Source organism: Notolepis coatsorum (genome assembly GCF_963971535.1).
Source record: "Notolepis coatsorum genome assembly, chromosome: 6".
In the NCBI taxonomy this organism is placed as follows: Eukaryota; Metazoa; Chordata; class Actinopteri; order Aulopiformes; family Paralepididae; genus Notolepis; species Notolepis coatsorum.
In genome coordinates, this window is record NC_140170.1 from 145,246,319 (window position 1) to 145,274,219 (window position 27,901).

Sequence of the window (27,901 nt, forward strand, 5' to 3'; positions counted from 1 at the left end):
GATCACAGCGCATGCGCATCATGCACCCAACGCCGGAAATAATGCAGTGTTGACCAGTTTATAAAAAATATTTAAAATGTTTATTAGCAACGCCAGATCGGGCAAAATAGCTGGATTGGTCATAAAAAAATATATATCGGAATTTTTTTATATATATATTTTTTTTATAATAATATAATATAATAAAAAATAAAATAAGAAATAACAATTCAGTACATTTATATCATTTATGTGTGTTAATTTGTTACATTTTGTTTCACTAAGTTAGGAAAATAATGTTTTAAGTCAAGCCTGATGTTGCCTTGCACAAAATAATGATCACACTCTTCCACACAGTGAGGCATACAGTTTATTAATTGAACAATGGGTATCGGATCGGTACTCGGTATCGGCCGATACCCAAAGCCCAGGTATCGTTATCGGTATCGGGACTGAAAGTCAGATCGGTGCATCCCTACTGAATACCTACCATGGTAGTGTAGCAGAGCAGTCCTGCCTGAAGCCTAGTATCTCCCTTTGGGTTCCTAGGGTTCCCCTTTGGCTGATTGGTACATTCTTATTCTCCGCCATGTGGGAAACCCGCATTTTAATCCAGGTGGGTTACGGTGGTGCCGTGACCCAGATCAATATCAGTAGCATCTCACTGCATGAATGGATAAAGCCAACATCGTCCATTATCTGTGGGTGTAAATCCACTCTGAGGCGTAGGGAAATGAACGTGTCAATTAGTATGCTCTCACAGGCACCAGAGTGGCTATAGAACACTGGCAGCTGTGAGGTTGGGATGAGCAATGGCTTGGCATATTATGGACTAACACATCCATGCATGCGCTGACCCGTGCTTTATGTAATCCATGGGAAATCAATACAATACTGGTTAGGATGCACCAATACTACTCCAGTGACGACTCCGAGGCCTGGTCCTGAGTACCCATCCATTAGTTTTACTGAGCAGTTCACTCTTAGAACATTAGTTTGGGGTCATTGCTACATTATATTTATCTATAGATTTGCACTACATTCATACCTCATTTGCATTTGCACCTTACCTTAGAGTTTTGTACCTCATTGTCTGGATTTGTACCGTATTGTCTGCATTTTTCCTTTATTTTTTACTTAGATTGTACTTAGGTTGTACTTTAGATTGTATATTGTATTGTATATTCCTCTTTTACTTACTTTTTTACTTTTTTTTTTACTGTATGAAGCACACTCTCAGGGGCTCATACAGAACCAAGCATTTCACCGTAAAGTACATGCATTTTATATGTGACAAATAATAAACAAACTTGAAAACTCATTGGACAAATAATGGTTGCGATATAATCCATGTTTCTCCATTAGAGAGATCTAACATGTGTCAAAAATGCAGAAAATCAAGTCGCTTGTTTCGATTTCTAACATGCTACACATGGCTCTCTATTTTAGCCTGGTATCGGTATGAGGGGATCCCAAATTTCTTAGCACACACTTCTGACTATGATATTGAGCAAAAGGCTGTGTGGGGGAAAAAAGACTCAAACAAATCAAAATAATGCACAGAGTTTGTCAAGAAACATTGTAACAATGTACTGGTATTTTGCACCTGTTTTGAAACCCAAATACCAAACAAGGGGGATCAGGTTTATTATTATACTGTACACATGACAACTGGATATTCAATCCATATAATAAACAGCTTCAGGTACACATCATAATGACATGTTATATTTGATCGATGCTATAATGTGTGTAGATCATTCAGAACGTGGCAAGAACCGGATTGATCTATTTCCGGAGGATGGAATTCATTAGAAACCCATATTGAAACTATACTGGGAGCGATAAAAGAGGGGGGGTGTATTCAATTAACCATGTAAGCCACGATAAGCACAGGCACACACACACACACACGTGCCAGGACACAGCTGCCTTGAGGGACAACAGGCGTGACAGCGAGCGACAGATGTGGTGGACACAAGCCTATCATTATTACATACATATTGAACCACACTTAGGAAAGAGAGTAGTGTCTTTGTGTCCTCGTTGCCCAGAACAAACTCTTAAGAGCATAAAGAACACATGGAAATGCATATTTCCGAGCGCCCTTGTGTCCTCATTGGCAGGAACAAACTCTTTGAGCATAAAGAATGTGCATGAAGTGTGGAAATGCATATTTTCAACTAAAAAGCAATGATGTGTTGACGTTTGAAAACGTCTTGGCCCGGCTACAGACGGTCTGTGGTTGTCAGGACTCAGGGTCAACGTCACTCTCGTACACAACACACAGATAGTATTTGTGTCTGCAATATAGGGTTTGACCAAACCCTAGACTGGCCCCAGACACACCCTGACTGTCTGGCTGTCGGACCTGTTGTCATCACATCTGAACTTGCCTTAAGGCTTGTACCATGCAATCACAACGTCCTGGATTGGAATCCGCCCCCGGGATCTTTGCCACATGTCATTCTCTCTACACCCCCTGCTGGTTCCTGTCACTCTCTATCAGCACGTTTGACGAAGCAGAAATGCCCTAAAAAATATCTATCTATATATCTATCTATATATTTTTGAAAGAAAAGTGATGTGTACTTCCCCAATACTTCCCCCAGTGAAGAGATAACAATAATACAGTAGAATTGGGTCAGAACACAGTCATATGATCCCTGCAGAGTAAGAAAATACAAGGAATGTTTTCATATCATGAGGGCATGCAGGCGTTGCCTTTAAAGTCCAACATGCACGTTATCCTATCTCTCTCTCTCTCTCTCTCTCTCTCTCTCTCTCTCTCTCTCTCTCTCTCTCTCTCTCTCTCTCTCTCTCTCTCTCTCTCTCACACACATGCACACAATATGCCTGTGCAGGGGCCAGATAATCACAGCTGATAGATATCGGTGTTAATTCGCCAGGGTTTCAGTGAGGTGGAGGAGCAGGTAGGGGTGAGACCTTGACCAGCGTACAGCCAGAACACCAAGGGAGCGTGAGAATCGACTGCATCTACTCCTAGCATCTCTTACAGAGGTAACTAGACTCTCAGACCTAATCCTCCAATCACCTAAGGTAACTGGACTCTCCCATCTAATCCTCCAATCATCCGGTGTCTGGAGAGGAGCAGTCATTCATCCGTTGAGAAGACACGGTAGAGGTACCTGTGGTGTGTGTGGGTAGTAGGGCTGCACAATATAGACAAAATATCTTATTTTTGCAATTGTGATATAATATGCATAATTTATAAAATGTCTAGTTTTACATTTAGAATCAACATTTCCTTTTCATATAGTTTAAAGCCTTTAAAGGAACACATCAACATTATGGGAAATGCTCTTAGAGTCAGACAAGAAGATAGATACCAATTTCCTCTCTATGTGTTCAGTAGAAAGCTATCCGGCTGCAAGCTAGTCTAGATTAGCACAAATTAATGGAAGTGTGTACGGACCACTAACCTACCGGTATCTTACAATTCCGGGAGAGGTGTTTTTGGTCAACAGCTAGGCTAGCTGGTCTATATACGCTTCCATTCATTTGTGCTAAGCTAGGCTAACTTGCCGCTGGATAGCTACTGAAAGCACAGAGAGGAAATTGGTATCTATCTTTTTAGAAGACGGTATGCGCATGTCCCATAATGTTAGCGTGTTCCTTTAATGTGAGCATATACGTGTACCTGCTATGCTAGTGCTAATGGAAAACAAAACTAAAATATCATTCTCATCCAGCATTCAAGTCTCTGGCCCTGATGCTACAGTTCAAGCACCTTGGTTGAATAGAAATAAAATAGAAATAATCTTTGGAAAGACCAGACAAGGTCAGAGGATGGCCGGATAATGTTGATATTTAAACAATTAAAAACATAATACATGATTTATTTTGTGTGGTGTGTTACAACAATAAATAAAAGAAAATGTTGAAATTGAGAAGTTTGGTCTCATTTCTTACAGCTGAAATCAACTTCTTTGTTATTACAGAGAGTTAAGGTACCACTGGGTACCGATACCAAATTCCAGGAACTGGTACAGGTAACGGCATTGGTTCAAATGTGAACGGTGCCCAACCCTCTGCCCAATGCATCCCCTCTAACACCGCCTCTCCCCTTCCTGAGGCAGAGAGCCTGGTACAACAGCATGACCTCACTCCACGACCCGTCACCCCCTCCTGATGTCACTGCAGTAAACACTTTACTGACCCAGTCAGTCATACGCTTCACACACAAGACTCCCTCTTGTGTCGAGGCTCATTCGCTTCTTCATAACTTCGGGTCCTAGTGGCCACTTGACAAGCTATTGTTGCCTTCTCCCCTCCGGCAGAGTACATGCCATTGTTGTGTGGAGGTTGATAATACAATTATGCTAGTTACGCTGCTGACCAGAATGACTCATACTGACTTTACCTGTAACATTTACATACGTTTACATTTAGTCATTTAGCTGACGCTTTTATCCAAAGCGACTTACAAGTTCTGTTCTGTCGTCAGGAAGGGCACAACTCTATCAGCTGAGTAACAATGTTCATCAAAGTGTTGATCACTATGAATTGAACAACAAGACAAACGTCTTTCTCTGGTCTGCATCCCCTTAACAATTGTGTGTATTGAGCCGTACTGTATTGTACCCATTCTGCAATCTGTTAAATAAAGTTTTCATTAATTAATTAATTAATTAATTAATTAATTAATTAATTAATTCATAAATTAATTAATTCATTCATTCATTCATTCATTCATTCATGCTACAGTGTATGTTAGTTTATTAGGACAAGTACATGACAGTAAGGTTAGTTAGGGTTAGATTTAAAAAAAAATTCATTTCAGATAATGATTGAAGAAGTGGGTCTTTAGTCGACGGCGAAAGATTGGACGGGTTTCGGCTGTCCTAACTGTGGTGGGAAGTTCGTTCCAACATTGTGGGGCAAGGACTGAGAATAGGCGGCTTCTCCTTGATGACCCTCCCGGAGCTCGGATAGGAGTGGGTCTGAGGCGGCCAGAAGATGCAGAGCGTAGGGGTCTTGAGGGTGTGTAGTTAGAGACCATTGACCGGAGGTAGGCTGGAGCGGTTCCCTTTGCCGCACGGTATGCTAGGTCGAGGGCCTTGAAGCGGATTCGTGAGGCAATGGGGAGGCAGTACAGGTCCCTAAGAAGTGGGGTGACATGGGCTGACTGTACATATTGGTATTACAACTCTGTACATACATGAATGTGAATCCCTACCCACCTTCAAAACCGCTCTCAAAGAGCACCTACGGGAGGCTGCAATTCGAAACTGGCCCTGGTAAATGTCCAACCCCCCCCCCCACCCAACCCCCTCCAATGTATGGTTTCTTCCCCCTCGAATGAATATATTCTGTCTCTTAAACAGTACTGTATATTTGTAGGGCGGCTACGTGGCGTAGTGGGCAAGGCGCTCGCCACGAAATCTGGAGACGCTGGGCTCGCCTGTTCGAGCCCAGCGCTCCACATTTGCTTTCAGTTTAGCTGGTCGTCCGTACTAATACACATTGGCCGTATTAGGGGGTGGGAAACTGATGGGTGGGGATCGAGCGTTGTGGACAGCGACTCCTACAGGTCGGTTGGTGCGCCTGCGCAGTAGAATCAGGAAGTGTCAGGGGCAGCGTGAGCCTCCCACGCGTTACTCCTCGCCACTGAGAGATCGAGCTGCGCAGGTGAAAAGATGCGACTGCTGTTACCTCAAGTACCGGAGGGGACTTGTGCTATGTATGACTTAGTCCACATTGCAGCCGGCTTGTGGGAGGCAAGAAACAGCGTTCGTGACAGGGGAGGGTTGAATTGGATGATACGAAAATTGGGATGGGAGAAAAAATATAGAAAAAATGGGAGAAAAAGTGGATAAAAAAAAACAGTACTGTATATTTGTATATATTGTATGTCATAAATGTCTGGATGTAACAGTACTGTATATCTGAATGTCGTGTATGTCATAAATGTCATGATGAATTTAAAATGGGGGACCATTTTTCTCTGGTCTGCATCCCCTTAACAATTGTGCGTATTGAGCCGTACTGTATTGTACCCATTCTGCAATCTGTTAATAAAGTTTTCAATCAATAAATCAATCAATCTGATTAGCACTACACCTAATAGTACTAATTTATACCCAGTTTAATCACCTGTACATTGTATATTACTATTGCACTTTACTGTTACATTTGCACTGTGGTTGGATGCCAAACTTATTTTCCTTGTACTGTACTTGTGCTGTATAATGACAATACATTTAATTTTGTATCTAATCTAATCTAATCTACAGCATAATGCCTTGCTGTCCCTGGTGTGTAGTACCCCATTATCACCACCAGATGGGGGAAATGCCACTAAAAACCCAGTATAAGCCTGGGGGACACAAAGGCCCGGAAATTGTGGTAAATTATGCCCCATATAGTTTACCTCGCTATTACCTGTGTGCCAGCACCAAGCCCCTTCTCCTTATACGGGAGTCTTGTTTTACTTGCAACACTGTCTGCAAACCCCTGGCGTGACCTGGAAAAATTACAATCTGCCTGTTTCAATTTACCCCAATCCCATGACTTCCGTATTAATAGACTGGGGCTCTTTGGAGAATACAAGGCAGGGCCATGACAGGGGGGGGGGGGGGGGGGGGGGGGGGGGGGGGGGGGGGGGGGGGGGGGGGGGGGGGGCGCTCCGCAAGATCATCATCGTGTGTCCCCGTCCCCGAGGCTCATTTCAATGGGATGGCAATTACCATGTACACTAAGTGGTAGATTAATGGTCTAAGAGGGGGAGCGGCCGCTCTCCCACACTGCAGCTGACGGAGCGCAGGCAAGGACAGGGAAACAGCTGTCATCCACACACGGGCCCTGCATCTGACCAGCCCTGCTACATACTGGGGCTACAGCTGCCAACATACTGTACTGTACGCCTGACGCACAACATAGCACACACACACACCCACACACGCGCACGCACGGATTGTCCACAATGTTAACATTCCATTCCACCCCCCCCCCCCCCCCCCCAGTGTGCATGGTTAGCCTCTTGACTGACAGCCACCTCTGCTCATAGACGGAGCAGGTGGGACAGCATGACAGGGAGACTGTGACACTCGACACAAGGGGCGATTTGTAGTCATGATTCATACATGAAGTGGATAAAAAAAAAAATTGTGAATGGTCTCATGGCCGTGCATAGTGTGTATGCACCTGCCTTCTGCCTCACCCCACCACAGGCCCGCTACGAACAGGTGTCTACAAAGTGAAATACCTCATGTATTCTGTCTGATTCGGCCTCCGCTCAGGCTCCCCGGGAACACAGGCTGGTGGCTCAGTAGCAGCACTGCCAGCATTAAATCAACAGCAAAGCATGTCTTATTAACGGACATCTGCCCGAGGCCTGCTACAGCTACAGCTACAGATTCAACAACTGTGTGTCTGCAAGTGAGAAGTCCCTGTTATACCTATTATGTCTCGACTGAAGCTGTCACTATGTCTGTTTCGAGCACAAGTCATCTCAATTATAGCCAATTAAAGCCACATGATGAAGCTCCAGTTGGCAAATGAGAGGAGAGAGAGAAAGGCCTTTTTGTGTTGAGTTTAGGCGGTACAGTCAGGCGCCGCTTTGTGCTGCGGGGGGGGGGGGGGGGGGGGGGGGTGAAGAGAAAAGAAAGCACAGGAGAGAGAGGGCGAGGAGGAGAGAGAGAGAGAGAGAGAGAGAGAGAGAGAGAGAGAGAGAGAGAGAGAGAGAGAGAGAGAGGGAGAGGGAGAAAGAGAGGGGGGGCTGGGGGTTTAGGTCTGCCACCATCGGCACATTTAGTTGCCTGCTACGGCAGGGGGATTTGGGGCCAGCTCCTCAGCTGTACGGGACAGCACTCAGAGGCCTGTTGGAGAGCATGGGCTGTGACGAACCTGTGTGTGTGTGTGTGTGTGTGTGTGTGTGTGTGTGTGTGTGTGTGTGTGTGTGTGTGTGTGTGTGTGTGTGTGTGTGTGTGTGTGTGTGTGTGTGTGTGTGTGTGTGTATAACCCAGATGCTATGAAGCGGAGGAGGTCAGGGGGGTGTGTGTGTATGTGTGTGTATGTATGTGTGTGTGTGTGTGTGGGGGGGGGGGGCCTGGCAGAGTGGGGACAGAGGCCATGGTGTCAGCCATCAGCCGCGTACTGTCTGCCCCATCAAAAACACCCCGAGGGATTGTGGGTACTACCCAGATCTGTTGAGGCAGCTCTTTAGTGTGAGCATAAAGGATCGGAGCCACTGGTTTTCAATATCATATGCAGGAGATGGAGAACAACATTGAATGGCCTCTGTTAACATCTCCACAGGGGTTCCGAAAGAAAGACGGACAAAGAGAAAGAGATAGAGATGAAGAAAAGGAGGGAGAGGAGGATGAGGAGGAGGAGAATAGGTGGAGGGTTGCCTGTAAGGAGAATTTAGCAGGCTGGGGACATTTACAATTTTAAATTGTAACAGGGAGAGGGAAAAAATTGAAAAGATTATGCCTAAGTCAAATAAAATTATATGTATATGGTTTCTGATAATTTGCCTAAACTAATGCTCATGAGAAACGGATTATTCCTCTGAATAATGAATAATAAATGCTGCTTATCTAGTTCTGAGGAACCAAGCGTGAGGTATTTCCAGAGTGTCATTATGATACTGATGTCCTGTTTCCTCAACTCCTCAACTCAAACACTGGCCTGCTGTCATGCAACAGAACAGAGACTCTGGGCCCAGGGACTGGTCCCAATGTACAGTTCCCTCGCCCTCAAATGTATATATTCTCTTTTAGAATCTCTGCCTGTAAATAGACAGTACTGTATATTTGTATATCTTGTATGTCATAAATGTCTGGATGTAACAGTACTGTATATCTGTATGTCGTGTATGTCATAAATGTCATGATGAATTGAAAATGGGGGACCCTGATGTAAACAAGACGAAAGTCTTTCTCTGGTCTGCATCCCCTTAACAATTGTGTGTATTGAGCCGTACTGTATTGTACCCATTCTGCAATCTGTTAATACAATTTTCAATTAATCAATCAATCAATCTGAGGAGTGGTTCTGTTGTGTTTCAGAACAGAGACTCTGGACCCAGGGACTGAGGAGTGGTTCTCTTTCACAGCTCAAGGATGTGTGGCATCAGTTGGGTTGCCGCTTACAATACAACTACTATCTGTAGTAAAACTAGGGATGCCCCAATTACCATTTCTTGGGCTTCAAATCCCCTGCCTACAAGATCCTCCTCCTCACCTATAAATCCCTGCACGGGTTGGCTCCATCCTACCTGACCGAACTACTCCACCCCTACACTCCAGCTCATAGCCCCTTTTGTGACTGTGATGCACCGAGTGAATACACAGTCCCTTATCCCACCATGTAAAATTCCTACAATTAAGTCTGTCTCGCTTTTCTCTATCAAAACGCTTCTTGTACAAGTATCGCAGAGAAATGTCAAAGGTATACTCACAGTTGCACGATGGTTTCGGACAGACAAACGCTAGGGTTTGAAAGCTTGGCATTGCTAATAAACATTTTAAAGGTGGGATAAGGGACTGATTCACTCGGTGCATCACAGTCACGAAAGGGGCAATCCAGCTCGAGGCCTCCGCTCCTCCAACTCCGACCTCCTCACCATCCCCCGCAACAGGCGTTCCACACTGGGAGAGCGAGCTTTCTCCGTAGCTGCCCCCAGGCTGTGGAACAAAACACACCTAAAAACACACGTGTTCACACTTGCCTTTGCGCAACACGCTGCTGCTCCCAAGTATCACCCCCTTCCCGCCCTGACTCTTTTCTTTTAAGCTACTGATCCTGTTGTTCCTGTTTCTTCCTAATGGATTGCACCTTGCTTCCTTTTTCCTTTTTATTTGTTTAATTTTCTTATTGTTACTATACATATATTCATATTATTATCTTGCCTTATAGCTTCTATTTTTATAGAAAGGCGCTTCTCTCTCTAAATCTAATTTTTTATTATTATTATTATTATTATTATTATTATTATTATTATTATTATTATTATTATTATTAATAATAATAATAATTATTATTATTATTATTATTATTATTATTATTATTATTATTATTATTATTATTATTATTATTATTATTATTATTATTATTCTAAGGTTCATTAGTAATTATCAGTGAATAATTGAAGCGTCATTCTTCCGATGAGTAAAGTGTCAATGTGGTGGGTAGATGAGAGCTATGTTTTCTGAAAGTTGTCATGAAAATTGATTGCCATGGCAACGATTGAAGTTTAAACGTTTTTAAGCATTAGTGTAAACCCTGATTTAAACAAATTCTACAAAACAGTCTGCATGTTAACCAACCCAGGGAGGGACCGCTCACCAGGTACTATCGCAGGTTGAAGAAATGCTGTTTAAATCACCCACTCATTCTAAACTGGATGCGCGTTCTCGTGCAAGTCATTTGCATACAGAGACACGCCTCGTGGGCTCATTATAATACGAGAGCCGTGGGTCTGCATTGGATCCCCTGGCCGTATTCAAGCGCTGGAGCGCTTTGCGATGGATCAAAATTAGATAGGAATCAAATGTATTGTCATCATACAGCACCTATAGCTATATAGTGGAATATGTAAGGGATAATGTATAGCTACGAGGTCATTGTCGCAAAATAATTGACCGACACTGCGTTCTGGAACACTGAGGTGCCGCACCGAGGTGTTCTAAATGCAGTGAAGGTAAATTATTTTGCGACAATGACAGAGTATTATGCTATACATTATCCCGCTTATTACAGGGCTAACTTACTAACAATACATAATTCATTTTACACCATCGACAAGACAAGATCAAATGCAGACGCGGTTGTTCTGTTGCTCCTCTGGCGTCGGCAGGTGTGTGCCTGGGCTTGATTGCACCTGATGCAGTGCAGCTGTGCATATGGTAAAGCTTAGCCCCTTTCGTGACTGCAATCAAAATGCTTGATTGTGATTGGTCAATAGCGCTCCGTTGCCCCTAACAGCGGTCATTATTGTGCGTTGCCCCTAGCAGCGGTGAATTATCGAGAAATAATTGACCGCTGCTAGGGGCAACGGACCGCTATTGACCAATCACAATCAAGCATTTTGGCGAATTTTAAAACGCCATGTAATAAACTGTATTAATATAGTAATATAATAGTAGTTGGCTAGTTGCGCGCTTCTGGCCACCTCCCGCAGTGCGTGCATACACACGTACTGTATACAGTACGTGCAAAATGAATCGTTCCAGCAAAGTACTGTAGGCTTTGTCAATACTGAACGACTGTGCGTTGTCAAGAACCAATCTCATCGGTTGCCACTCATCTGGCTCTGCAAATAGATCTAGAGTCTGAATATCTCTGCATATATAGCCTGATGACTGGCAGTGCGCATAGTACAGTGCATGCTCCAAGTCAAACTGGATGACACATCTATCTCAAATCCATTCTGAGAACGGAACACAGTGCCCGCGACGCGGGTCTTGATTGATTGATTGAAAATTGTATTAACAGATTGCAGAATGGGTACAATACAGTACAGCTCAATACACACAATTATTAAGGGGATGGAGACCAGAGAAAGACTTTCGTCTTGTTTACATCAGGGTCCCCCATTTTCAATTCATCATAACATATATGACATACATGACATACAGATAGACAGTACTGCTACATCTATACATTTATGACATACCAGATCTACAGTACTGTTTGTGATACAAAAAGAGTATATACATTTGATGTAGAAACTGTACATTGTAGGAGGTGGGGGGGGGGGGGGGGGGGGGGGGGGGTTGGGTAGGTGGGGTGGGGGGGGGGGGACTGTACATTGGAGGTGGTTGGGTGGGTGGGATGGGGGGGTGGGATGGGTAGGCGGGTGGGGGTAACTGTACATTGGATTATCGACTAAACCTACTTGGTCAAAGAAGAGGGTCTCATGTATCACTGGGTTTAAGTCAGTTGTTTATTTATTTATGTTTTACTGTTTGCATACGAGGTGGTCCGCAAATGTTCTTGATAACAATCTAGTGGTCCGCATAAAACAGAAGTTTGGGAACCACTGATATAGACGATCTATGCGTTCTATGCTACGTATACAGTACTGCATATCTGTATGTCATGTCATAAATGTCATGATATATATCTGTATGTTGTGTATGTCATAAATGTCATTATGAATTGAAAATGGGGGACCCTGATGTAAGACGAAAGTCTTTCTCTGGTCTGCCTCCCCTTAACAATTGTGTGTATTGAGCTGTACTGTATTGTACCCATTCTGCAATCTGTTAATAAAATCTTCAATCAATCAATGGCCTGGGCGGCCAGAGCATAACTGTTCTAACAGCAATATATAATCCATTTCAGACAGAGCGCACGCAATAAGTTATAATAAATTATTATTATTATTATTGAAAAGTTCTGTATTTTTTAAGTCGTATTTGGGGGCAATTAACCAATGGTAGGCTTTTTTTTATTAAATTTTTTTGGGGTAAGAATTTCTTATTTCGGTAAGAGTGCTCTCGACCACTCTTATAATTTGTTCTTGCCTGAGAAAAAAGCAACAATAAGAAAACGTTGCTGAATCCCAGGTAAGAACAAAGTAAGAGGAAATCCTAGTTAAGAATTATTATATCGCTTCATGCATGAGGCCCAATGAACTAGGTTTAAATTTGTTAAATTTGACATTTATTGCATGAAATACCCCTTCTACCCGTGATTTTCTGTCACTCACTGTCCAATCTAATAAACGAGAAATGCACTAAAATATTGTAAAAAAAAAAAATAATAATAATAATAATATCTTGAACAACATATCTTTCCTGAAAATTCTGCCATGTAATTTTTAAAACTCGATCAGTTCCATTGACCATCAGTAACCACATTGTTTAATCGTGATTATGGAGCAAACTGGTGAGGAAGACTAGCTCCGTGGTGGGAGTCAAACTGGTCAAAATAGAGGTGGTGGCAGAGAGGAGGATGGGGAAATCCCCTCCCACCCCCTCTATGAGAAGCTAGCCAAGATGGGGAGGACGTTCAGCCATAGACTTACCCCCCCACACACACACCACAAATCACCTCGGCCAGTCCTTTGTGCCAATAGCCATTAGGTTCCACAACCGTGGGCATGGACTGCAGCCAATAGTAGGAGAAATAACGGCTGGGGAACTTGAGAACTGTTAGGACAGTCTGACTCTAATACTACACTGTATGGACTCTGGTGCAGTGTGCTACTAAATATATACCATCATCGTATACTATTATCATTATTATTTGTATTGTTGTTATTATTATTGATTGAATTCTGCCATTCCACTATTATTACTATGTTCTACGCTATTGTTATTGTTATTATTATTTACATTATTAACCTTTCTGCCTGTACCTCCCCCTCCCCTACACCTGACACCTGAATTACCCCAAGGGGATAAATGAAAGAGCTTGACTTGACTTGACTTGATTAGAATGTTCTGTTCTCAAACTTCTAATCACAGTGCACTGGTGGAATAGGCCCTTTTCACAGTATAATAATGTTTACTTCTCATAGGTAGGGAATAGGGAATAATGAACTACAATATCTATCGATTATTCTATATCTATCCATTGGTTATACCAATGTTTACCCATGTATGACAAACCAAAATGTCTGTTGTGAAAAGGGCGTATTGTACACCTCAAAGAGTTAGGAAGCGGCTACATTGATCCATCAGGAAACAGAGAGAAAACAGACGGATGCTTGTCCGTTGGTTTGTTTTTAAGTTAGAACTGAGCGTGATTGTGTGTTTGCAGAAACAACAGCTTTGCTCCGGATGGTGACGTATCTGACATATCTGTCAGTTCCAAAAGTTCACAAAACTTAGAGGCGACGGACACATCATCAGCCCTGAAATAGAAATGCCTCGTTGAAAAAACGACGTAGTAATCTCACACATATCCCAAGGCTCTAAACTGTTTTGCACACATTCATTTAGTTTGACAGCTATTGAGAGTTAATGAGTTTCAGCTCCTATGGTGTCATCAGAGGACACTGAATCCTAGTGTTATTTCATTTGAATGAATGTGTGCAAAATAGTTCTGAGCCTCTGGATATGTGTGCGATCATGTGCAAAATAAATCTGCTTTGTTTTTCAGCTAAGTGTCCCTTTAAACATTGAGATAGCGATCTGGGAGATGATCGGTGATTGGAGTGATTTTTATGCCGTTCGTTAGATCATGCAATCAGATCTTCCAGATTATCGCTGTCATCCAATTTGCTCACTGCATAATCAGATCAAGTACATCGCTTACACCAGGGCAGACAAAGAGGAATCACAAGGGATTCAGAGAGGGATATTGAAAAGATGACAGTGGAAAGCTGTCTCGTAAATCTACCGCCCATCGATTGTGCCACAGGTTCTGAAATGTCTGTAGATCATAGAAAGTAGTCTCTGAGAGTGAGAGAGAGCAGTCTCAAAGAGGATTGTTTCCAACTGTCCTGTCAGGCTTAAGCCTATAGAAAAGCTCTATTTCCGTCCCATTGAAAGCCACTGCTTATAACCTGGTGGGTTCAACTGCACTGGAGGCGCTCTTAGGGCCTTGTTCTGTCAGAGCGATTTCAAGGGGTATAGTGATTTGATGGGGAGAGTGAGGCCGCTGAGAGTCAATTGAGGATTTATAAATGTGTACAGTGGTGCAGCCACAGCTTATACCAGATACTCAGTATAGCACAGTTTCTGCGTACATGTGCAACATCTAGAATTTCTAATTTGATACTTTCACCGTTCATAGGCTACTATCACATGTGCTCCTTACGTTGTGTACCCGTATAAGTGTCGAGACAAAATGTCTCTGATTTATTTATTTTATTTAGTAGCAGTAGTAGTAGTAGTAGTAGTAGTAGTAGTAGTAGTAGTAGTAGTAGTAGTAGTAGTAGTAGTAGTAGTAGTAGTAGCAGTAGCAGTAGCAGTACAATAGTAGTAGTACTATAGTAGTAGTAGCAGTACAATAGTAGTAGTACTATAGTAGTAGTAGTAGTAGTAGTAGTAGTAGTAGTAGTAGCAGTAGCAGTAGTAGTAGTAGTAGTAGTAGTAGTAGTAGTAGTAGTAGTAGTAGTAGTAGTAGTAGTAAACTACTATGCTGTGTAGATGCTTCAGCCTGACTGAAAAGGTACCGGCTGAAGCATAATGCGTGTCCTATATTCTCATCAAATTAAGCTACCCTCCAAAACAAAAAATAAAGATAATTCACACTTGTAACCCTCGAAAATAGCTATACAAACGTTTTTCTTTTCTTTTTTTTAACCAAAAGCGATTCTTAAATGTATTAATTTATTTATTAAACTCTTAACTCATTCTTAAATGTATATCAGCATTGTTCAACAAGTTAACCCAACAATATAAATACATGTCCTTTTAATCCCTTTCTTAGCATTTTGTACAGTAAACATCTCTCAAATCACATTTGATGTCCTGTATGGAAAAAGATAACTATTTATTGCAAATAAATGGCAACAAAACGTGAACAAACAAGTGACAACATCTTGTCATCACCTGGCTGCAAGTCACACCTTCAAGTGTCCAATAAAAGAATTCCTCCAATAACAACAACAAGGATAATTTGTTTTCCTGACCACACCTTTCGCCACCGCCTTCCCCTGGGGGCGATAAGCCATTACCTCACCACCCACTGTGGTTGACACCTGTTACCACGTTGCTACGGAGGCTGTCGCTCTCTATAGCACAGCCAGCCTGCTTAGGAGCCTATATCAGCTTTCTCTCCCTATGGCAGGGTCACATTATCACCAGCTACATTCAACACTGGCCTGACATCATTCATTTGGATAGTCAGCCAACGCCATTGATTGTGTCTACAAGGTACCATCATACGAGGTGACAGGCCACGGTAATGGAGTTCCGAGGGCCCTCGTGTTGCTGATTGACGCCTCTAGTTATTGTCTGTGTAAATGCCTACGCGAGGGGCCCCCCAGGCCCGCTACTGTAAACGTGACCGTCCTGTGCTATTTGAGCCAGTCGTGCTGTCGTTACAATAGAATATAGTAGGTGAAAGGGTACTCCCTACCTACAGCCAGGCTCTTAGGATATCCTTCAATTAAAACTGATGCAGGAAGCGGCCAAGCCTCTTTTAACACAACACAATGTAGAACAGACCTTAGATCATAAGGCGGCTTTTCCTATTGAATCAGTGAGACGTGGTTTTCCCTCTCTGTATGACGGGCGGCCAGACAGCCTCCTTCTTCCCCTTTCTGTGTCTCCGTACCATCTCTCATGTCATGGGTAAGAGACAGACCTCCTCTGTGACCCCTCTGTCTGTGTCGTGGTGCTCAGATTGGCCTGTCTGAGTGGACCAGCGGGTGCTCTGTTCTGGTCCACGGGGGCAGGTGATAATGACTTCCCTCCCCACCCAGCTCTCATCCTCCCGCTCCTCCCCACCCTGCTCTTCTCCTCCCCCTCCTCCTCCACAGCTGTGAAGGTGACTGCAGCTATAACTACTTTCTAAGCTGCTGCGGTGGCCCTGTGGAGGCTGATGACTGGGGGTGGTGTCTCTGGAAAGTAGTGTTTGGTGTGTGTGTGTGTGTGTGTGTGTGTGTGTGTGTGTGTGTGTGTGTGTGTGTGTGTGTGTGTGTGTGTGTGTGTGTGTGTGTGTGTGTGTGTGTGTGTGGGTGTGTGTGTAGGGTGTGTGTGTGTGTGTGTGTGTGTGTGTGTGTGTGTGTGTGTGTGTGTGTGTGTGTGTGTGTGTGTGTGCGTGCGTGCGTGCGTGCGTGCGTGCGTGCGTGGGTGCGTGCGTGCGTGCGTGCGTGCGTGCGTGCGTGCGTGCGTGCGTGCGTGCGTGCGTGCGTGCGTGCGTGCGTGGGTGCGTGGGCTGGTTCAAATACTTATACAATTTTGATACTGGTTCCACAGCAATGTTTTTGTGATGAGTAAAACATTTAATAGAAAAAATAAAAGTAATCATTGATCAATAGGAATTCAAATGATACAAAATAAAAATGTTAAAGTCACACACTCCTCTCAGTTATTGATAACATCACGTGGACAGGAGCGTCATCTTTTCCATTTGTATCTTTTGGTTGAAAGAAAATCATTGATCCAATCCGATAAAAAACTGTTTTTTTTTGTCTGTGCAAAGTCTAGTATTAGTAGTAGATAGATATTATAGTAGTATATAGTATCTAGTAATAGTTATCCGGATGTAAACTAGCCTAGCTTAGCACAAATTAATGGAAGCGGATACGGATCAGCTAGCCGAGCCGTTGGCCAAAAACACCTCTCCTGGAGTTTTAAGCTAGGCTAGTGGTTTATATCCACTTCCATTAATTTGTGCTAGCTTCAGAAACGGGTCTGGTACCGATGGGTATTGCTTTTCGATACCGTTTCCCCCTCTCACTCTCTCTCTCTCTCTCTCGCTCTATATCTGTCTCTTCTCAGTGAGGGTGGTAAGTGTCCAGCATTAATCCACTGAAAGACGGGGGTCTCATATAACACCCCGTTAATGATGAGTGTTAAGCCCCCCACACACACTCTATAGCTCTGCACCTATAATCTCTATTGTCTACCGACCACACATTCACCACCAGAGTGACTCCTAGAGAATTAGAGATACACCCACCATCGATCCCACACTAATATTACCAATATTAACAACATCACTGCTGAGGGAACACACAAAGTCTCTGTTTGGCTAAACAAAAAGACAATCTAAGCGCATACAGACTCAATAAACTAGTCCGGAAATCACTTTAGGCCAGATATGAGAGATGGGGATTGGGATGTGGGGGGGGGGGGGGGGGGGGGCTGGTGAAGCTCAATATATTACAGATTCATATGCTAGTCTCTGGTGTCTGTCTCTCTTTACCAGGCCTCTCTATATGGCTTCCGGCGCTAGATGTGTGAAACGCTCACATGGGGCTTTAACGGTGGTGGAGCGGTGGTATTGATCACCATGGAGCCTGGAGGCTGTGGAGGAGTATGTTGTCTGCTCACATCATGAAGATGATGATGGTGGTGCTGATGATGATGTACCTCTCTGTTAGACACAGAGTGCAGCAGCTCTCTCTCCTCTCAGGGCCTTTCAGGGCCTCTCCATGGTTCTACAACCCCCACACATCCAGTATCGAGCCTCCATTATCACCCAGCCCTCTGAAACGACCCCCTTTTAAATTAGTGCTATACAGTAATGGCACTTCTCGTGAGTGTGTGTGTGTGTGTGTGTGTGTGTGTGTGTGTGTGTGTGTGTGTGTGTGTGTGTGTGTGTGTGTGTGTGTGTGTGTGTGTGTGTGTGTGTGTGTGTGTGTGTATGTGTGTGTGTGTGTGTGTATATATGTGTGCGTGTGTGTGTGACACAGAGAAAGATGAAGGAATAGTGTATTTAAGAGAGATAGTAAGAGAGAGAGAGGTAAAGAGAAAGAGAGAGAGAGAGAGAGAAATGGATGGAAAGCAAAAAACACAAGTGGCATAAATATAGCAAGGATCATGGTCAGAACTCCCCCTCACACCACCACCTCTCTAGCTCAGTAAAACCAACAGGATCACATCCACAGCCAGAGAGAGAGAGAGAGAGAGAGAGAGAGAGAGAGAGAGAGAGAGAGAGAGAGAGAGAGAGAGAGAGAGAGAGAGAGAGAGAGAGAGAGAGAGAGAGAGAGAGAGAGAGAGAGAGAGAGGGTGTCAGGGGGCTTTGCTTTGTTGTTATTTTCACTTTCTCCGCCTCAGAGTAATTTCGTATTTGCACAGAGGAGAAGACAAACATAAACAGAGCGAGTGCTATAGTATTAGTGTGCTATAGCGGTGTAGCTGGTGCTGCTGGGCCAGCAGGGAGTTATGATGGCCTGGGGCTCGCGTTCTTCCCTCTGCAACCTGTGCCTGTGGTAAACAACACATTGGAAGCAATACCATATATACACCAACTATAGACCTGCTGGTCGGCTTGTGCCCCGATATGAACATGGTGTAGCGGGTCGTTATCTTGGCCTAAATGTAGTATGGTCTCCATTTATGCCATCATCTCGGTAATTACTCAAATAAAACGTCCAAGCCCAGAGTTGTTGTAATGGTTTAGAATCCTGCCCCTGGAAGTACATGAAGTCTATCGCCCTAATAAAGACGTATGTATGAGATGTATTAGTATCTCTTAGTTTTTTTGATTAAATCCTGTTGTTTCAATGAAAACACGTTCTACATGAGTGAGTTACGTGTCCATCCTGTTTACCAAGGATGTCGTATGGATTCTAATTCCCTCAGGGGCCACAGGGCACTTACTGAGAAGAGCCCCATCAAAACAAATGGATAATCTATATAAATCCATCCTCGTCCATTTTCTAAATAATGCATAGGGAGATGGGCAGGAGGGATTACATTTGGGTGGAATTGTTCACAAAGGGGAAAGCCCTCCATCCTTAAATAGATTGGTGCTTGTCTTAATACAGTCTCTTTCATCATGCTAAGCCATATGGGAGGAGCAGCCTCCCAGAGGAGCAGACCGTGTGGGGGTCCCTTCTCTACACAGGCTCAATGCCATTACCTTCTCCATTATTCTGAACAGAAACACATAACTCAACATAGGAAAAAAAACATAAATATCGTGATATTAGATAGGGATGCCCCGATCACGTTTTTTGCCACCGATACCGATCACAGATCGTCTTGAGCCATATCGGCCGATACCGATCCGATACCGATAGTTTTTGATTAAAAAAAATTATAATATTTTATATAACATATATATTTTTTTTATAAAATATATATATTATATAATTAGACTTGTACTTGTATTATCTGCGAGACATCGCCACCATGCAACAAGTCAAAATGCTCGCTATCTGCAAACAGCTCCACTGTCTGTGTGTACTCGAGTAGCCTCCAGCTACGGCCAGGATTCTCCGGCGCTGCAGCTGGACCCTAGTATTGGTATAAATCACATTCAGCAAGCCCTCAGCTCGAATACGCATCGAATCAATGTTATAAGACATTGATATCAGGAGCTATCTGTAGCTACTGCTAGCCGGCTAGATAACGTTAAGACAACGCCTCAGTGAACTATTTAGTTTAGAGCTAACGTGAGCTAACGTGAGCTACCGAGTCAACGGAGGTAACTTATCATGCACTCGACTATTGCTGGAGCATTTGTTGATATCAGCAGCTATCAGTAGCTAGCCAGCTAGATAACGTTAGACAATGCCTCATGTAGTCACTGGGTCATTTAGTTTAAACAGTAACGTTAGCTCGGTAGGTACTGGTAGCCAACGTTAGCTCACGTCGCATCATGCACCAGACTATAGCAGACTGCGAGGCTCTTGTTTACATGAGTGCGGGAGGGGCTGGGGAGGAGGAGGCGCCGTACGCTGCAAGCAGCTCTGTGTGTCTGAGAGAGAAGTCAGCAGTGACTGTGAGATCTCCGCTAAGAATTGGATCATGTTTTTCGATCGGTTTTGACGATCGGCGAAAATAAAGCATTATCACCGATCGCATATTTATACTGATTATCGGCCGATAACGATCGGTGGCCGATCGATCGGGGCATCCCTAATATTAGATATAAGACCAGCCGCATTTCATTGTATACCTGTATGCCGTGACAATTAAAACTCTTGACTTGACTTGAAGACCTTTTCTATATTGATATATACCTACTGTATGTCACAATATCCGTTTAGGAAATCATGTTAGGTAATCAAGCCTCTGCTTATCATATGACTGCATGGTAACGGGAAGTGTGATATGCTTTCAACCCACATTCTCAAAAACGTTTCAGAAATAACTGAGAAATATGACCCAGTATTTGCCTTTTAGCATTCATTTATTCATGTAAAAAACACAAAACAAAAGCAATACCAACACATTCGGACGATATATGATAAGTATTGATGTATTGCCCTGCCCTATAGCTCAACATGGAGGACAGGGTAGGTAGTAGGTAGGTACACCACCATACGCCATTATTCAAACAAGTAGAGTAAGGGGTTGTGGGCCTACACAGTCAGAGACCAGAACCCCACACTGAAAACGGTATGAAAAATGACACGTTCGTCTCATAAAGCTCCAAATAATCCAAATAAAACGGTGCATAACACAACATGTCTGGAATATTCCAGGACGCCAGCGCTCTCCTTGCGATGCAAAGACGAGGCTCAGACTATTTGTGCAGGATGTCCTGTCTGAGGACAGAAGTAAGGGAAAAGATGCACCGCCTGCCTGCCCCCTACTGCTGCGTTGGTCCAGAGCCAAGAGGGAACAGATTCCTGTTTACCCAACAGACAAGACAGTGTGAACTGTGTTGGTGGTGGTTCCCTTCCTTCTAGGACACACAGGGAGCAATGAGGGCGTGTCGAGTGCTCTCCAACAAAACAGGTCAAAGGGATCGCTCTGATAACCCCAGCACCCTTTTATCTGTCTCTTTGTGTCTTATGAGTTGCTCCACTTGTGTTTTCACCAGAGGACTGAGTCATATTTGACTGTCATACTGTGGTGGTAAGTGCTCTGACGTGCACCGCAAGCTCAGGCTCGCTGCTGTGGTGAAGCCTTCTAATCAAATTGGGCCTCTTTTAATTGTTTACAGCGATTCTCAACTAGTTTGTTCCCTTCTGTATGGGGATGTGAATTGATTTTCAGTGCTGCTGCTAAGCCTAAAGATTACTGTTGACCCACAAACAGGCATTGACCAGGAATGCTTTGAGGCCCTGATGAACCTACATTACAACTCAATGATAATCAACTAATGCAGACAGAGTAGCAGAAAGAATCTAAATAGAAACACAAAAGTACATTGATACTCATATTGATATGTGAAAATAAGAAAATTATTAACTTAAAGGGGCACGTTGTCGAAAAACATTCATTTTGCACATAATCTCATACATATCACAAGGCTCTAAAGGCTCTATAAAAAAATAAGAGATAAGGATTGCAATATGGATTGCTATTTTTTTTATCTACATCATTTCAATAAGCCGTAATTAACACAACACAAGGATTCAGTGTCCTCTGATGACACCATAGGAGCAGAAAGTCAAACTCATTAACTCTCAATAGCTGTCAAACCAAACAAACGTGTGCAAAACAGTTTAGAGCCTTGGGATATTTGTGAGATTATGCACAAAATAAATCAGCGTTGTTTTTCCGGCAAAGTGGCCCTTTAAAGGGATTTCTCAAAGGTGATTATTAGTCATTATGTTCAGTTATTTCCATTAAAACACTCTCACTTTGCGTTCAGTGAGGACTTGGGAGTGTAGTCTGTACAGAGGATGAGGAATGTTATTTTTTTTATCCACTTTCTCTCCTCTTTTTTCAATTTTTCTCCCATCCCAATTTCGTGTTTCCAATTCTCCCCTCCCCTGTCTTGAACGTTGCTCGCATATGCCCCCCACTGGCCGGTTGTAGGGAGGATAGAAGCCTTGCATCACGTGTCCCCTCCGATACACGAGGAGGCAGCCTGTCACATCTTTTCACCTGCCAGCGCGCCTGAGCGCGGACTCTCATTGGCGAGGTGTAACGTGTGGGAGGCTCACACTACCCCCGCCAGTGCAGGCGTCCCCCAACCGACCTGTAGGAGTCGCTGTCCACAACGTCCAGATTACCACCCATCGACTTCCACCCGCTAACTCTGCCAATTGAGTTAGTATGACGGCCGGCCCAAGCCAGAGGCAACGGCGACAGCCGGATTCGAACCCGGTGTCTCTTGCGTTGGTGACAAGCGCAATGTCCGCTGCGCCACCCAGCCGCCCTATGATGAGGAATGTTCTTGAGTCAAAACCTGTCTAGCGAGAAGACGTGAGGTATGAACTCGTGGGACCACAGTATCAAATGACTGCCAATGCTCTTGTCGAAATGAGAGTGAAAAAGAAAAAAAAGTTAAGATGTGTGGGAAAAGAAAACACTGAAAATGCTGATGACCAATTTTAAGAGGAAAGAGGGGCTTTGAAGGAAGGTGGGAAGACGTCATGAGCACAACTCTCAGGCCCACTAGTGTGGTGGATGAGCCACCACTTCAGGAGCACTGACAGTTTTGTCTAGACAGACGAGTCTCTGTTTATCACTGTTTGTCCTACGAGAGACCGGCTCATAGTAAATGAGTCCATTAATGTGCCGCCTGATTGGCAAATAACTCTCATCTGCTGCTGGCTGAACACCATGTGTCGGAATCTTCTGTGACAATTAATAGCTTTATTGAATTGGAAGCGCTGACCCCATTAAAAGCTACTGAACATCCTAGACTGAAGTCAACACAATGCTGCGTTCCCTTTGTAGTTTGTGGGAGTGTCTGTGAGTCTGCGCACGCACGTGTGTGCGTATGCACATCAACACATGCATATAATTGTATTTGTTTTTGCTTGCATGAGACCATGCTCTCTCTCTCTCTCTCTCTCTCTCTCTCTCTCTCTCTTTCTCTCTCTCTGTATGTCTGTGTCGTGCGTGTCTCTTTTATGAACCACAAATTCAATATTGTCCCCTATTCAAACCATGCAGTCCTGTTGGCGCTTTTGTTCTGTCACTGTAGCAACAGGCATGGTGCTGGCTATCTTCAAAGCAGGCTTCACCAAATGATATCAATCACTGACAGCCAGTGACACATGACATAGAGCTGTGCTTTAAACCCACGTTTTCAGAATAAATATTTGTATGACCCAAAACTGATTTGGCAGATTATTGTGTTGGCTAATAGGACAAAATGTATCCGGCTTTCAGACTGTTAAACTGCTAGCCTGCAGTGTTTGATTCAACGTGTCTTTTAGATAGTTAAACTGCTAGCCTACAGTGCTTGATTCAACGTGTCTTTTAGACTGCTAAACTGCCAACCTACAGTGTTTGATTCAACATGTCTTTTATACTGCTAAACTACAATGCGTTATACAACATGTCCCGACTCACACTTAGAAAAACACTGATATAGAGAAACGTATAAGTGAATAGTTTTCCAGGGTAGACTGCTACCATGTACTAGGACTTGGCCTGGGACTGCACACGTGTAACTCCAACCACTGCCAATAGTTGGAGAACTAACGTCTGTAGAACTTGAGAATTGTTAGGACTGTCTGACTCTTAATTACTAAACATTGTACGGACTCTAGCGCAGTGTGCTACTATGTGTACCATGTCTACTATTATTATGAATATTGATAGAATATACTGCCATCTATACTACTAATTTTATTAGTAGTAATTCTATTATTATTATTAGTTACTATTTGTATTATTGTCTTTTCCCCCTGCCTGTTCTTCCCCTCCCCCCTCCCCCATGCTGCTATGACACCTGAAGTTCCCCCAAGGGGATTCATAAAGGAAGCGTGACATGGCTTGACTATCTGAAAGTTTGCATTATAACTGTACAATACTTGTTTCATCAGAATTTAATTCCTTTTATAACCCTATTCCCATGGTCCAAGATAGGGCTGGTGGTGGTGATATTGAAAGGATTCATATCACAATAGGCTAATCATAAGGAATTTGTTTTCAATGTATCACAATATCGACTCACATAGCAAAGCAAAATCACATTCAATATAATGATACAATTTGTGTTCCTCAAACTGCATGGTATTGTAAAGTGTGATATCAATCAAACCAAAACCAAAACCCACAAAATAAATATCAGATGTTGTTTTATGATAAATTTACTTAATAATTATATATTTATGATCAATTTAGACAACAAAATGTGTGTACCATGATGTTATAATAACATGATTCACGATAATATTGAGTTAGTACAGGCTCACACAAGACTCAAGCAAGCAGGATATGCTTGTTCTCTCCCATTGTTTATGTTGCACAGGAAGCAGGAAATTCACACACTGTAGAGCTGACTAAGACCAGGAAAGAAAGAAAGAAAGATCTTTAAAAAAAAAATAAGAAAAAAAAAGGTTTGTGCATTGCTGTGCATGTGTAAGTAGCCTGCACACAAGTGACTGTGAATGACTTGTTTACTCTCTTGCTTCAACTGTACAAATAACCATAATAGCCAACTTTTCTTTCTAGAACTCTAGTGTAACGACTAGTGGCCATGGTGACATCATTATTATAATACTCTGTTCTCAAAATTATAATCCCACATGTGACACAGTTGTAACAACTTCAGCACTTTTCTAAGCAAGAAAGAAAATAACTATATTTCAACAACCATCACTCTGCAATTTTGGTAAAGTGATATTGACCTTATTATGACCTGATTAGCCAAAGTGTCATGAGGACATTTTATTTTATTGGTTTGATATTGAATCAGTTAGTAAATAAAATAGCTACAATTAGAGCTCCGTGGCTATTGCAGCTCACTCAACTTGATCGCCTAGTGTACGAACAGCCAAAGACAGGTTGTACTGTAAGTGCTGAATGACTACAACGCGTGCAGGTTATGACCAAAACACAATGAAACAGTTTAAAAACAAGATAACATAGTTCAAAGGTTGGTCGCAAGAACACACGTCGTTCGAGATTACAATATTCGCTGTATTGTAACCAATCATAACATATTGAAGAACTAGATTAAAACATAATCCTACCTTGTATCTATTCTATTGTTGGCGACTTGCCGTTGAGATCGATGTGAACTCCGCCGCTTGTTTGAACAGAAGGTTTCAACCGGCACCGGTTAATGAAATAAATCCCCCACTGTCCTCCGCCGCCAGAACTCATAAAAGAGACTACAATAAAGAACGGAGCTATAGGCTCAAAGATCGGCCGGGTCCAGGAAGGAAAGCTGCCTAGTCTGCATAACCTTGTCGCTCAGTCCCATCTATTCACACACCCCGCCTCCCCTCTCTCTCCTGCCACCTTCAACGATTCACCGAGCAAACGGATTTCCCTCTGTCCCTGCCTGTGTGCACACAGACCTGTCCAATAGAAGAGCGCTCTCTGGTGCGTAAACACACGCTCCACGCGGAGCCGTTAGATTTTGGGCATATGGGGGAGAGGGGGGCGAAAGTGTAAGAAAGGCAACCTTGTGAACGTGAGCGTATTATGTCCTTAGGCTTATTGGTAAAGCATTTTTTAAACATCCTCTTTTCCAACAGTCCTGCAGCAGTCCAAGAAAAACAACAACATGAAATGAAAGTATCCTATTATAAGCAGCCTTATAAGGATTGCTGTTTCAGTTTTAAGCATTTAGTGTTAGGCCAGATTTGTAGGCTTACATCAGGGAATTGAGACCAGTTAGGCTATTTTGTTTACTTAATATTGCATCACTTTGTGACAGGGTGCAGCCTTCCTAATATGGTCGAATTAATATCAGGCATGCCCAGACTTAATTCAGATTTCATGGATGGCTAGTTCTGTGAGGCGGAAGCTGCTGGGGCTGTCCGTCATCCTGATATCTCAGTGATAATCAGATGGAGCCTCTCTGTTAGTAAGTTCCACTTTTTGAAAAATAGATTGGAAAAGGTAAGACAGAATTATAAAATGTTCATAAATTACAGGGACGGGTTTATGCTAGTTTATTACAACTTGTTCTTCCCTAATTTCTTCTATATTTTGATGCCAATGGGCAAATTGCATATTTTCCAGCAGTGAGTAGTGCATTGCAAAGAGGAAGGAAGGGAGTGTGGAGTCATGGCACACTGAACAATGGAAAAGCAACCGTAACCCAAATGAACTGCAGAGGTTAGGAAATGGGAGTTGCTAAAACAGTCTATTTTCTACTGTAAACTAGCTGGGACCGGGTCACAGGGCACCGTGACAGAAAAGGTGGCTAATCTCAGCATTGCATATACACACATTAGCCCATAGAGGAGGAGCGAGAGCACAAAAGATGATCCTTTGTGTCTAGGCAACGGACTGGTGTGTTACTGCACGGAGCAAAATGCTTTCTTCAAAGCCTAAATGAGTCACCCAAGGGACAGCCCCCATCCCCCCATTTGTGAGGATTTCTGCTAGACCGTGATTAGGCTCACCCCAGTGCCATGTGTGCACTAAGCAACCCCCCCCCCCCCCCCCCAAATCTCAGTTTGGCCTCCATGCCTATTAAGATTAGCCCACAAGCTATTGTTAGGATGACACTTTTCCTATAGGATATAAACACATTATTATTCCCCATAACATGCTGAGTACAGTAATACATATTTTCCATGCATGGTAATCATCTTGAGGCATAAAGATTTGGATACTATTCAATACTGAAAAGTGAGTTATAGAAGTGCAGTTTGGGAGGGGGAAAAACATACAAAAGACAATTGATTTCTAAAATGTGTATTTATGCCAAGAATAATTTCAGCTGCCAACAAAATCCTTACATGGAATCTTAAAAAGGAAAATTATCTGAATTACGTCACACGTGTATGTTCTTTCCAGTGGGATTTTATTATATATTTGACTTGGATTTTACACAATCATTAACGCCCCATAATTACTCGACAGTAGTGGCCACCGACAAGCAATACGCCTGTGTAACTAAGACGCGCGTGGCTTGATCTTAATGAGTTAAGTTGAGTTAACACAGCAGCACATATTAAATGACAGTCAACCATGTATAAAATGAGCAGGGAAGTCCAGACAGTCTATGCATGGGGATCATGGTTTATTGTCGACAGAGGGATAACCCTATGAATTTTAAGTACAGGGGGATTATGCTCAGTCGCTATGTCTCATGGAACAGATGTTAACATGGAGAGTGTCAATCACCCTGAGAGAGAGACACCCCCCCTCCGACTGACTCACTGTGCCAGTCTCATTGGCCCATTGTCAATGTGCATCCTGTCCTAACCCCCCCACACACACAGACAGAAATATTTTATGCTTTATGAGAACAGTCCATTGACTTACATTCATTCCCTTACCCCTTAACCTAACCTTAAACATAACCACTAACATGCCTAACCCTAACTCTAACACTAACTCTAACCCTAACCCTAACCCTAACTCAAACTCAAACTCTAACTCTAAATCTAACCCTAACTCGAACTCTAACCCTAACCCTAACTCTAACTCTAAATCTAACCCTAACTCGAACTCTAGCTCTAACCCTAACCCGAACTCTAACTCGAACTCGAACTCGAACT

At 43.1% G+C, this 27,901-nt stretch overlaps 1 protein-coding gene across 1 annotated transcript in view; it reads right to left on the bottom strand.

Annotated features, from left to right (window-relative positions):
• Positions 1-25,626, bottom strand: part of frmd4ba (FERM domain containing 4Ba) — a gene marked incomplete at its 5' end in the record, with an annotated part of 90,423 nt that extends 64,797 nt beyond the window's left edge. The window contains one exon of the mRNA XM_084317725.1: positions 25,412-25,626. The remainder of the gene's footprint in view (positions 1-25,411) is intronic.
• Positions 25,627-27,901: the final 2,275 nt, after the last annotated feature.